The sequence below is a fragment of the Pelodiscus sinensis genome, chromosome 32 (genome assembly GCF_049634645.1).
Source record: "Pelodiscus sinensis isolate JC-2024 chromosome 32, ASM4963464v1, whole genome shotgun sequence".
NCBI lineage: Eukaryota > Metazoa > Chordata > Testudines > Trionychidae > Pelodiscus > Pelodiscus sinensis.
The window spans coordinates 2,516,633-2,529,724 of NC_134742.1; the positions used below are offsets into that span (position 1 = coordinate 2,516,633).

At 47.4% G+C, this 13,092-nt stretch overlaps 1 pseudogene; it reads right to left on the minus strand.

Moving 5' to 3' along the window:
• LOC102453899 (uncharacterized) overlaps positions 1 to 12,649 on the minus strand; it is a 49,266-nt pseudogene extending 36,617 nt beyond the window's left edge.
• Positions 12,650 to 13,092: the final 443 nt, after the last annotated feature.

A 13,092-nucleotide genomic window follows, 5' to 3' on the forward strand; every position in this document is an offset into this window, starting at 1 on the left:
ACACACACACACACACACACACACAGAAAACAAAACTCAAAGAATAGAAGCCCCAGGACAAATTAACACATGGCTTCAGGTGCTGTAGACAGATGCATGTTTCAAAGAGCTTGCAAATAAAGTTTCATCCTACAAAATAACGAGCATAGCACCTAGTACTTGTTACTTCTGACTCATAAGAGCCACAAGTCTACCTCTTAGCTAAAATCTGGCTTTAATGCAACACAATATACCATGTATTAATTAGTAACACAGGATTTTTAAAAAAATCATTAAGGTCACAGTTTTAGATATCTGCAACCCTCCAAAAATATGTTAAAAGAATCTTTTTCTTTCTTACCTTAAGCCTCTAAAACCTATGTAAACTTTGTTTGAAACGTAATCATGCAAATGTCCTGGCATATATACACCCTATACAGCCTGCTCTCCCACCTCCTCCAATCCTGCCACAGAGAAGACTGCAGCAAGTGAATCAGACTCTCCAAACAAACTGCTCCCTGCCTCCACCTCACTGCACAGATCCCTTGCACCCACCCACTTCCCCTTCTCCACCTATCACTATGCAATCTGCTCCTCCCAGCCCAGGTGAATCACAGAATCATAGAGCTGGAAGAGACCTCAGAAGGTCATCAAGTCCAGCCCCCTGCCCAAGGAAGGACCAATCCCAACTAAATCAACCCAGCCAGGGCTTTGTCAAGCCGAGACTTAAAAACCTCTAGTGATGAAGATTCCACCACCTCCCGGTAACCCATTCCAGTGCTTCACCACCCTCCTAGGGAAATAGTTTTTCCTAATATCCAACCTAGACCTTCCCCACTGTAACTTGAGACCATTGCTCCTTGTTCTGCCATCCGTCACTACTGTGAACAGCCTCTCTCCATCCTCTTTGGAACCACCCTTCAGGAAGTTGAAGGCTGCTATCAAATCCCCCCTCACTCTTCTCCTCTGCAGACTAAACAAACCCAAATCCCTCAGTCTCTCCTCATAGGTCCTTGTTGGACCTCCTCGGATTTCTTTTGGCCCAATCCTCTAATCTGTCTAGGTCACTCCGGACCCTATCCTTGCCCTCCAGTGTATCTACCTCTCCCCCTAGCTTAGTGTCATCTGCAAACTTGCTTAGGGTGCAGTCCATCCTCTCATCCAGGTCATTAATAAAAATTTGAACAAAACCAGCCCTAGAACCGATCCTTCGGATACTATGCTAGAAACTGACTGCCAACCTGACACTGAGCCATTGATCACTATCCATTGGGCCTGACAGTCTAGCCAGCTTTCTATCGATCTTACAGTCCATTTATCCAGCCCATATTCTCTTAACTTGCTGGCAAGAATATTGTGGAAGACTGTATCAAAAGCTTTGCTAAAGTCAAGGTATATTACACCCACTGACTTTCCCAAATCTTCAGAGCCTCATCATAGAAGCTAATCAGATTAGTCAGGCACGACTTGCCGTTGGTGAATCCATGACGACTATTCCTGATCACTTTCCCCTCTTCCTTGTGCTTCAAAATGGATTCCTTGAGTGTCCCCCCTCCATGATTATTCCAGGGACTGAGGTAAGGCTGTCAGGTCTGTAGTTCCCTGGATTGTCATTCTTTCCTTTTTTAAAGATGGGCACTACATTTGCTTTTTTCCAATCTTCCGGGATCTCTCCCGATCTCCATGAGTTTTCAAAGATAATAGCTCAAGGCTCTGCAATGACACTTGGTAACTCCCTCAGTACCCGTCGATACATTAAATCCGGGCCCATGGATTTGTGTACGTTATTTTTATTAATAAAGCATTTTAGCTATAACAATACTTACATTAGAGACACTTAAAACCAAGGTGAGCTGCTGAAACGTTCCTGTTACAATACATTAACTTTTTGTCCCATTGTGATTAGCAAAACTGGAAACATACAGGTATTTGGCCTTGACTCTCAAAATCCTAAATATTAGTCCTAGCTATGTAATATCTGGTTTTCAGCTACCAATGGCTGGACATACAAAATAGCTCACTGCAGTGCTGTCAGGTTTAATTCTCCCACACAACCATGACAGCTTCCATTGCTTAACAGCCTTTAGTGAGGGACCTTGTCAAATGCTTTCTGAAAGTCTAAGTACACTGTATCCACTGGAGCATACATATTGATTGACTCCCCTCAAAGAATTCTAATAGATCAGTGAGGCATGATTTCTCTTTACAGAAAGCATTGCTGTTCTTTACTATTACTTCAACCAATATCCTTGGTACTGAAGGCAGACTTCCCCACAAGGAATGATTGAGATTGCCTCTGGATCCTTTTTCAAAAAAATTGGCATCACATTAGCCATCCTCGAGTCAGCTGTTACAGAAACGTAAAGGACAGGCTCCATATCACAGTCAGAAGTTCACTGTAGGCACCCAGGCTCTTGGCTATCCCCTAGCCCCCAGTGCAATTCACAAGTCAGGGGAAGGCAGGCAAGGGCCCAATCTGGCAGGCTCAACCAGAGGGTGCTTCCCACTACACAAAACAGCCTGGGAGAGGGTGGAGGGAGATGATTCCTTCCCAGCTTTGAGCCCAGGGGCTTGGGTGCTTCCCCAGGCTGAGGAAGCAGGCAGTTGAAATCAACACCAAGTCAGTTTTCATTACAATGGGGTCATGTGCAAACTCTGTCACCCATTCCAGTTTGTGTTTAGAAGAATTTTCCCCAACCTGTGGCAATTGGAAAGCTGGACTACTTTTCCCATTTCTAGCACTTTCCTTTTATACCATTTGAAATAAATGTCTTTTTCATTGCATCACAGAACACTAGAAGTGGAAGGGACCTCGAAAGGTCATTAAGTCCAGCCTCCTGCCCTCACAGCAGGACCAAACACCATCTAAATCATCACAGAGATATTTCTCTAACCAGCTCTTAAATATCTCCAATTATAGAGATTCCACAACCGCCTTAGGCAATTTATTCCAGTGCGTAACCACCCTGACAGTTAGGAGGTTTTTCCTAATATCCAACCTAAAGCATCCTTGCAGCAAATTAAGCCCATTTTCCTAAGGACAGCACCATTAAAAGGCTTCTCACCCATGTGGGTTCTCTGATGTTCAAAAGCCTATCAGCTCAGATTGAACCTTTTTCCTCAGTCAGAGCAGTTATAAGATTTCTCTCCTGTGTGGGTTTTCCTATGTCTAACAAGGTGTGACCTCTGACTGAAGTTTTTCCCACAATCAGAACACCTGAAGGGCTTTTCTCCTGTGTGGGTTCTCTGATGAATAATAAGGCTTGAGACCTGACTGAAGCTTTCCCCACAGTCACAGCAGTTGTAGGGTTTCTCCCCTGTGTGGGTTCTCTGATGATTAATAAGATTTGAGTGCTGACTGAAACTTTTTCCACAGTCAGAGCAGTTGTAGGGTTTCTCCCCTGTGTGGATTCTCTGATGAGGAAGACATGGGCGCCGACTGAAGCTTTTTCCACAGTCAGAGCAGCTAAAGGGTTTCTCCCCTGTGTGGATTCTCTGATGTTGAATGAGGTTTGTGTTCTGACTGAAGGTTTTCCCACACTCAGAGCAGTTGAAGGGTTTCTCACCTGTGTGGGTTCTCTGATGATGAAGAAGACTTGAGCGCCGACTGAAGCTTTTCCCACAGTCAGAGCAGCTAAAGGGTTTCTCCCCTGTGTGGATTCTCTGATGCTGAATGAGGTTTGTGTTCTCACTGAAGGTTTTCCCACAGTCAGAGCAGCTGAAGGGCTTCTCGCCTGTGTGGGTTCTCTGATGACTAATAAGACTTGAGCGCTGCTGGAAGCTTTTCCCACAGTCAGAACAGTTATAGGGCATCTCACTGGTATGTATTACCTGATGTTGAATAAGGAATGAGCGCCGACTGAATCTTTTCCCACAGGTAGAGCACTGAAAGGGTCTCTCTCCTGTGTGGCTTCTCTGATGAATGTTCAGACTTGAGCTCTGCGTGAAGCTTTTCCCACAGGCAGAGCAGTTAAAGGGTTTCTCTCCTGTGTGTATTCTCTTATGTCTAACAAGACTTGAGCGCCGACTGAAGCTTTTCCCACAGTCAGAGCAAATGAAGGGTTTCTCTACTCTGTCGTTTCTCTGGTGTTCAGTAACACTTGATTGGGAATGTAAGCTTTTCCCACAGGCAGTGCAGTCACAGATTTTCTCAGCTGGATGCATTCCCTCATGGGAAATAAGCTTTGAATTCTGACTGAAATTATTCTTACAGTCAGACAAGTTGAAAGGGTTCCCACTTGTGTGGATTCTCTGATGTAAAATGAGGACCTGTCTACATTGGAAACTGTTCCTACAATCACTGCAAGTGTAGGGTCCTTCTCGATGGGGGATTTTCTGTAGAACAGTTTCTTTGTTCCTTTTTACCCCTCTGCTCCTGTCCCTGGATTTATCCTGTCCCTCCACCACATGGTTTCCCTGCTGCCTTTCTGGAGTAGGCTGACTCTCACAGGTCTCTCCCTGCTCAGGACTCTGAGAAACATGCCCTTTAGATCTTCCCAGTAACATCCCATGTGGAGCCACTTGTTCCGGACTTTCCTCATGAAGACTCTCCTCATTGTTCTCACTCACCATTCCATCACCTGCTGGGACAGAGACAGAAACCAGACAAGAGTCATTCTCTGTGCTGAGCTGAAAGGGCAACAGGAAAATGGGGAGATAACACCCAAACAACTGCTGTCACAGCTTCAGGAAAATTGGCTTATTAATACCAATTTTCATAAAGCATCTTTGAGATGAGCCTATCTCAAAGATGCTTTATGAAAATTGGTATTCAATTTTCTATGTTACAGGATATGTAACATACAATTTTTAAGGCTATAATCTGCTGAATCTGTATGTGCTATTTTTGTGCATGTATCATTCTTGTATGTGAAATTAGACATATGAAGTGTAGACTTGTTTATGTGGTAATGAGGTAAATGTGGTAATGAGGGACATTAGTGATATGTTAGGAACTTAGGGTACATCTACACAGCAGCATTATTCCAGAATAACTGATGTTATGCCGAAATGACATCATGTGCATCTACAAAACAAGTCTTTATTTTGAAATAATGTCGAGCTGGAGGACTTCTTACTCTGACTCCTGGTAACCCTTATTTCATGAGGAGTAAAGGAAGTCAAAGGAAGAGTGTTTTTCCTTTGACTTCCTGCTGCGTAGACAGTGCTGAAAACTGAATTAAAGCTATTTCAGTGTAAGCTACACAATTGATGTAGATGAGTTGCGTAACTTAATTTGACTTTAGCCCTGCTGTGTAGACATATTCTGAATGACACAGTCTCAAACCAACCACTAATAATGTTTCCATTTTTCCTGTGATCCCAAACAGTGGTTGATCCTAGACAGTTTCATGACTATGCCACCTGGTACTGGAATTAGCTAGTGTATATTGTTTAAAATTAGTAATTTACTTTGACCTGACTGTTTTCATGTGCAATCACTTAAATCCTATTTTTATACTTAATGAAACCACTTTTGTTTATTAACAATTATTTACACTGGGCTTGATATCTAGGGAGCAACCACTACGCATATCTACAGTCAGTGATGGGGAAATTAGTTAAGAATAGAATTGTCAGACACATAGATTAACATAATTTGTTGGGGAAAAGTCAACATGGTTTCGGTAAAGGGAAATCTACTAGAGATCTTTGAGGAGGTCAACAAACATGTGGGCACGGAAGATCTAGTAGCTACAGTGTATTTAAATGTTCAAAAAGCCTATGACAAGGTCCCTTACCAAAAGCACTTAAGTAAAGTAAGTTGTCATGGGATAAGAGGGAAGGTCCTCTCATGGACTAATAGCTGGTTAAAAAACAGGAAACAAAGGTTAGAAATAAATGGTCAGTTTTCAGAATGGAGAGAGGTAACTAGCGGTATCCCTAAGGGGTCTGTACTGGGACCAATCCTAGTCAACAGGTTATAAATGATCTGGAGAAAGTGGTAAACAGTGAGATGGCAAAATTCGCAGATGATACTAAACTGCTCAAGATAGTTAAGACCAAAGCAGACTGTGAAGAACTTCAAAAGGATCTTACAAACTATGTAATTGGACATCAAAATGGCAAAAAGAATGTTAATGTTGATAAATGCAAAGTAATGCACATTGGAAGAAATAATCCCAATTACACATACAAAATGATGGGGTCTAATTTAGCTATATCCACTCCAGAGAGGGATCTTGGAGTCATTATGGATAGTTCTCTGAAAACATCCACCCAATGTGCAGCAGCAGTCAAAAAAGCAAACAGAATGTTTGGAATAATTAAAAAAGGGATAGAGAAAAAGACAGACAATATCTTATTGCCTCTATATAAATCCATGGTATGCCCACATCTTGAATATACTTCATACAGATGTGGTTGTCTCATCTAAAAAAAATACATTGGAATCGGAAAAAGTTCACAAATGGGAATCAAAAATGATCAGGGGCTTGGAAGGGATCCCATATGAAGAGAGATTAAACAGACTTGGGACTTTTAGGTTTAGAAAAGAAGAGACTAAGGGGGGATGTGATAGAGGTCTATAAAATCATGACAGATATGGAGAAAATGAATAAGGAAAAGCTATTTACTTGATCCCATCATATATATATTAGCCCAGTGTCTGTAAGTCTGTAACGCCAAAATGCTGGCTGTTCCCTCTGGGCGGCCTGTGCTGCATGCAGAGTGCAGGGCCCAAACGGCCGCTTCCACCGCTTGCTCCCCCGCGGCAGCCCGGCTGAGTAGCACAGAAGTCAGCCGAGTGCCACAATGGGAAGCGAAGGGGGGCGGGGCGGTGACGTGCAGCGTGACAGCGGCTCCAGGCCCCACCCACTAGCTGTGAACATCACCACCCCGCCCCCTTCCCCTCCCGCCATGGAGCTCGGCTGACTTCTGCGCCGCTGAGCCAGGCCTCCGTGTGGGAGCAAGCGGCTCAAGCGACCGTTTGGGCTCCACGCTCCTCATGCAGCACGGGCCGTTTGGGCTCCATGGTCTCCTGAGTGAGAGGCAGAAGGGGGAGGGGGAGGAGAAGAGAAAGAGAGAGACAGAGAGAGAGGCAGGAGGCGGAGGAGAGCTGGGGAAGGGGGAGGGAGGTAGTAGGAGGAGAGAGAGAGAGAGAGAGAGAGAGAGAGACCGGAGGCTCAGGAGAGAAGACCGACGTGGAAGAGAGACCTGAAAATCCCGTTTTATGACGGGCTAATTGGCTAGTAATATAAGAACTAGGGGTCACCAAATGAAATTAATAGGTAACAGGTTTAAAACAAACAAAAGGAAGTATTTATTCTACACAATACAGAGTCAGCCTGTGGAACTTCTTGCCAGAGGATGTTGTGAAGACCAGGACTTAACAGGGTTCAGAAAAGAGCTAGATAAATTCATGGAGGTTAGGCCCATCAATGGCTATTAGCCAGGATGGGTAGGGATGGTGTTCCTAACCTCTGTTTGTCAGGGAATGGATGCTGGATGACAAGAGAGGGATCACTTAATGATTACCTGTTCTGTTCACTCCCTCTGGGGCATCTGGCATTAGACAGTATTGGCAGACAGGATACTGGGTTAGATGGACCTTTTGTCTGACCCACTATGGTTGTTCTTTTGTTCGAATGTTATGTTCTTATTGCTTTCATTGAAAAGGGGTGAACTTATGAGCTTTCTCTGTGTAACACTTTTACACAGGGTGTGACTGATTAATTTGGGGGTTTGGTTACTTTTGTGGGTTGGTTTCCTGGGTGCTGAAGCCTTATAGCTGAGCCCCACTGGAGCTGAACTGGTTCAATGTGTATGTTGCTCCGCTGGGGGCGGTACCCCAATTCTCTAGTTGGCTGGGGCAGACCAAAGCTTCTGGCTCAGAAGGACAGGGTGGTGTGGCGCCCCTGAAGGCAGGAAGGGGGGTGTCGATGGCTTGATCACCCCACCGGGGACAACCCCAAATGGATTTCTGGGATCTAACCCATCACAGAAACATCATTAACTGATTTCACCCTCCTTCCTCACAAAACCTTCCCCAGAGGAGAGAATCCATCCTTCTCTGCGGGGAAACATTGGCAAAGCAGTGACGTGTGTGAAGCCTTCTGCTTATTGCTGCTAGCAGGCCACAAATGGGCTTTAGCATCCAACCAAGATGGGGAGGGGGGCAAGGAGCTGGTTGCCACAGAAAAAAACCCACATCCTTCCTGCAGAGACCTCTGCAGCAATTGCTGAGAAGCTCATCTATGTGCCCTCAGGGTGTGTCTATTAGGCTGGCAGACTCTGAAAAATCGTGTCTGGCTGGCAGATGGTTGGAAGGTAACCTCCTGCCTAACCTTTATTGTTGCTTGCTTAGGAAGTTTCCCCGAAATGACGTATTATTGTAATACTAACAAATAAACAGGGATGACAAGTTAGGGATGGTTGGACTCTTCAGGAGGGGCTTGCCAGGGTCTACCCCCTGGATATATCTTGTGGTCTCCACCAGCAGGAGGAAGATTGTCTCGTTGAAAACTACCGCTGGGCCACTCAAGAGCAGAGGTGGGCAATCATTTTTGATGGGGAGGCACTCTAAGATTTTAGAAAGTGGTCAAGGGCCACATATATCTATATAAGGAGTGTGGGGTGCACAAGCGAGCTCGGGGGAGGGAACTGGGGTGCAGGACAGGGCATGGGGTCAGAAAGGCAGTGTGGGTGAAGGAGGGGTTGTGACCTGGGGCCAGGGATTAGGGTGCAGGGTCCTGGAGGGAGTAGTGGTGCAGGAGTGAATTCTGATCTGGTGGAGAGGGCTGCAGAGTCTGGGAGGGAATTGTGACCTGAGGCGGGATGTGAGTGCAGAGCATTTGCGTGTTGGCCTGGGGCAGAGAGTTTGGAAATGGGAGGGACTGGGGTGCTGGAGGCAGGCTCTGACCAGGAGTCACTTAACTTAGTCTGCTCCTAGCCAGCAGCCCAACAGAGTCCCCAAGGCAGGCTCCCTCCTGTAGCAGCCCCAAACTGCTCAAGGAGGTTCCCTCGTGCAGCCCTGGGAGGGGCGGAGGGAAGAGACTTTGCACACTCCTCTGTCACAGGCTAATCATCGCAGCTGGGAGCGGGGTCTCGGGACGAGGGAAGACACAAACTCTCTCATCCCCTGCCAGGGTCATACGGCACCTAAAGGGAACCAGCAACCATTATAAACAGCCGAAGGCTCCCTCTACACCCCACTCGCCCCTGGTGAGGGGGAAAAGGAGACTTGGCTTATGGCAGGCAGCAGGGCGTGTTCGTTGTTGAAAAAGGCTGGCAGCTCCCTCTAAGCACCGCGCACCCCTGACAGTGGGGAGTCGCCAGCCATTTTGAACAGCTTCGGGGTCTCAAGAAAACTGGTCTTGAGCCGGGTCAAATAGCTTGGTGGGCCGGATTACCCCAGCTCAAAAACCTTACCCGGCTTCGGGAATTATTGAAGTTTGGGGGCATTTTACTAACCTGTTATAGACGAGTGTAAGTGCTGGAGATTAAGTAACATGTAGGTTTAGATCAGTAATTCTCAAACTGTGCTCTGCGGAGCCCCAGGGCTCCATGATACATCTCCAGGGGCTCCGTGAGGTTGACAAACTGGAAACATTGATAGGTACAGCACATACAATCAGTGGACCGCTGGGGCGCCGCATATATTTTTACGCATGTAAAGGGCTCTGGAGCCCAAAAAGTTTGAAAACCGCTGGTGTAGATGAAAGCTCTTGTGTGGTCCTGTTTGTGCCAGCCAGCTATCGGTCAGATGGCCACGTCTCCCTGGATTTATTTCTGACACACAGAGTAAAGCTACTGAGATTTTTGGATTAAAGGAACCCCAAATAACACCCCCCCCACACACACACACCCCCGACTGGAGTTGAAGACAGGCTGAAGGGTCAGGGTGACTTGATGAAAATGCACAAGTGACACCTGCTATGAGACGACAGAAATTGGTTTCTGAGTTGGTTAAGCAGATTGCTCACCTGTGTGGGTGTTGCTGATGATCTTCCCTTCTTCACAGCCCTGGAGAACTGGGACCCGCAGCTCCTCCCCTCGCTCCACCCAGGAGATCACATGAGCTGTAGAAACTGGAAATCCTGCTCAGGGAGCAATTAATCAAGTGCTGATCAAGTCATTAAGGTCTGGGCCATTACTGCTTCCCGAGCCAGGATCAGAGTCACCCACCCAGAGAAGCTCCATCCCCACCTTGCAGAGACTGGGCTCTGGTACAAGATCCCAGGACACACTCACCTGCCTTGGGAATGGCCCAGCTTATTTCCCAGGGGAGCTAAGTGCTCTGCTGCACTCTCTAGCATTCAGCTAAGTCTCCCTCAGGGCCTGTTCCATCTCCCCATCCCAGGGCAGGACAGGAACACACTGCTCAGAAGGGGAGCCAGGTAGGGCTCAGATGGCAGCTGCCACATGGCAGGTCACTAGGACTTGGAGGGAAAGGACCCAGCAGAGCTCTAGAGCCCCAAGGGCTCTGCCCACAAAGCTCCTGGTTGGGGGGGGGGAGGGGGGCCTCAGCTCGCCCTGCTCTTTGGCTCAGATGATCTACCAGAACCAGGAGGGAGTTTCCTGAGCAGCTAAATGAATCCTTGGCTGGCTTCCTCAGACCCTGCCAAGGGGTACCCTGCAGGCACTAAGAGCAGCAAGACCCAGACCCACAACTCTGGTAACTGCTGTTCCTGCCTGGGCCCTTCACTCACACCTCCGGCCAAGGCAGAACAGGGGCAAGATGGTGGGGAAGCAAACTGAGACCTTGACTGTGGGAAGAGCAGCACCATTGTTATGTCCCTAAACCTGCTTCCCCTGGGAGGGGCCATGGAGGGGCCAGTCTCTCACACAGGAACCAGGATTATTGGGGCAGATACTCCTGACATTGGGGGTGGGAGCAATGAGGGACCCTGAACCAAACACAACCCAGCTGCTCCAGATCCCTCCCAGCTTCTTATACCCGCAGGGACAGGAATCCTTACCCAGCCAGCTCACAGCCTCATAATTCTCCTGCATCACAGCCCAGTAGAGGGCTCTCTGACCCAGGTCCAGCAGAGCCCATTCCTCCTCAGAGAAATACACAGCCACCTCCTCGAAGGACACTGGCTCCACCATAGCCATTTCCTGTCCCTGGCTCTGCAGGCCAGGGGCTGAGCTAGAGACAGACACGGGTGTTCTGCAGCCTGTCGGGGGAGAAGGGCAATTGGAGACATTTCAGAAAGGGCTTTAATCCTTTCCACACCCCCATTCTCCCCAGACTCTGACCCTGTTCACACACTTCCAAGGGCCTAGGCTCTGTTGTTCTGGGCAAATGCTGAGTCTGGATAGTCCATAAACAGCGCACACCAGTTAGATCCCAAATCCATATTAATTTCTCTCAATACCTGGCCTGAGTTTTCTATATTCCTGCATCTGCAACAACAGAATTTGGTTCTGAGCACCCAGTTTTTCTGATAAACAAGCTGCATATTCACCTGTCTGAACACAGAGGTAAGTGTATAAATGTAGGCTCCTTCAGTTAAAACCATTAGTTTTCATTCATGTAGTCAATAAACAACACATACAAGTTAAATCCTAAATCCATATTCACTTTGCTCAATACCTGGCTTGAGTTTCAACATTATTGCACCTGCATCAATGGGATTCGGTTCTTAGTGTGTCCAGTGTGTCCATTAAACAAGCCACTTATTCTGCTGTCTGAATATGGATGAAGGTGTCTTATGTGTAAGCTCCTGTGTTTCAAGTACAAAATTATTTTCAAAAGTATCTCGTTGCTTTCACATTTAATCATCTGGCCTGTAGTGAACATTCAGGAAGCAAAATCTACCCAAGTTGCCGGTGATGTGAAAAAGCATTAAGGCTAGGGTGATCGTATTTCTCTAAGTTGAATACCAGACACCTGGTAAAAATATTCATATTCAAGTGAGCTCAATGGCAATCCATCAGAACTAAGGATGTTAAGGACTAGTTGACTATCCGATATGCAAATGCTTATCAGATAGTCCAGTCAACTAGTCAGTCCCCCTCCCACTTGCTGCCTTTATCAGACAGAGTAGCAAAAGAAGTGGAAGAGCGGGTACTTCAAAGCAGCAGCGCTGCAGGGAGCCTGTATGGGGGCTCCGTGCAGCGCTGCTGCTTTGAAACGCTGAGGCAGCATTCAAAGGGGAAGCACCATACAGCTGAGCCAGGGATCAGCTGTGCAACACTGGCCCTTTGAACGGGGACCCTGGATTTTGGGGAAATTCTTCACGGAACCCGCAGTCAGCTGGAGACTCCCAGGCTGATCCCAGGTTCTGAGGAAATGCCACATGGAGTCCAGGATCAGCTGGGGAGTCCCCAGCTGAACTCAGGCTCTGCGTGGCATTTCAAAGCAGCAGCGCAGCATGGAGCCAGGGGCCAGCAGGGGAATCTGAGTCCTCCGCTGACCCAGGGCTGCATGAGGGTGCTTCCACTTTGAAATGCACAAGAGCCCCTGCTGGGGACTCTTGCACATTTCAAAGCTGGCACGCCCACATGCAGCCTGGAATCAAAGCAGGACTTTCAAAGGAGGAATGGGGAAGTGCCTACCTACTAGTCAAGTAGTCGATGGAAATTCCATTGACTACTCGACTATTAAATTAACCGATATTTAACATCCTTAATCAGAACTGAGCAGTACAAGGGTTCAAATTAACATCAAATCCCTGTTAAACATAATTACTGAGAAGTTGGAGCCTTCTTATCTTTAAGGCTTTAGGTTTCAAAAGGGAGAGGGGGACACCCCCACACACCTGTCTCACATGACTGGGGTGTCTGATCGACCTGGCCCTGGTGCTCTCCTCTGAACCCAGTCTGGCAAGGAGGGAGGACACACTGCCCTCTCTTGGTACCTGGAATCACATCTCCCTGAGACAGTGCATGGGCAGGGCAACACTCTGCAGGGGGATATGGAGGAGCAGGGGGCTATGGGGCATGAAGAGGCAGAGCAGGGAGAGGACAGCAAGAGGGGGAGGATGGAAAGGACTGATGGGGGGCAGCAGAGGGAACAAGTCACCAGCTGCCACCTGCTCACACTAGAGATGTGAACAAGTCAATGAGTTGACTATCCGCTTTCCCCTCTTTTGCTGCCTCTATCACACAGAGGCAGCACGAGTGGGGAGGGAGGAGGAGGAGGAGAGAAGGGGGTGCTTCAAAGAG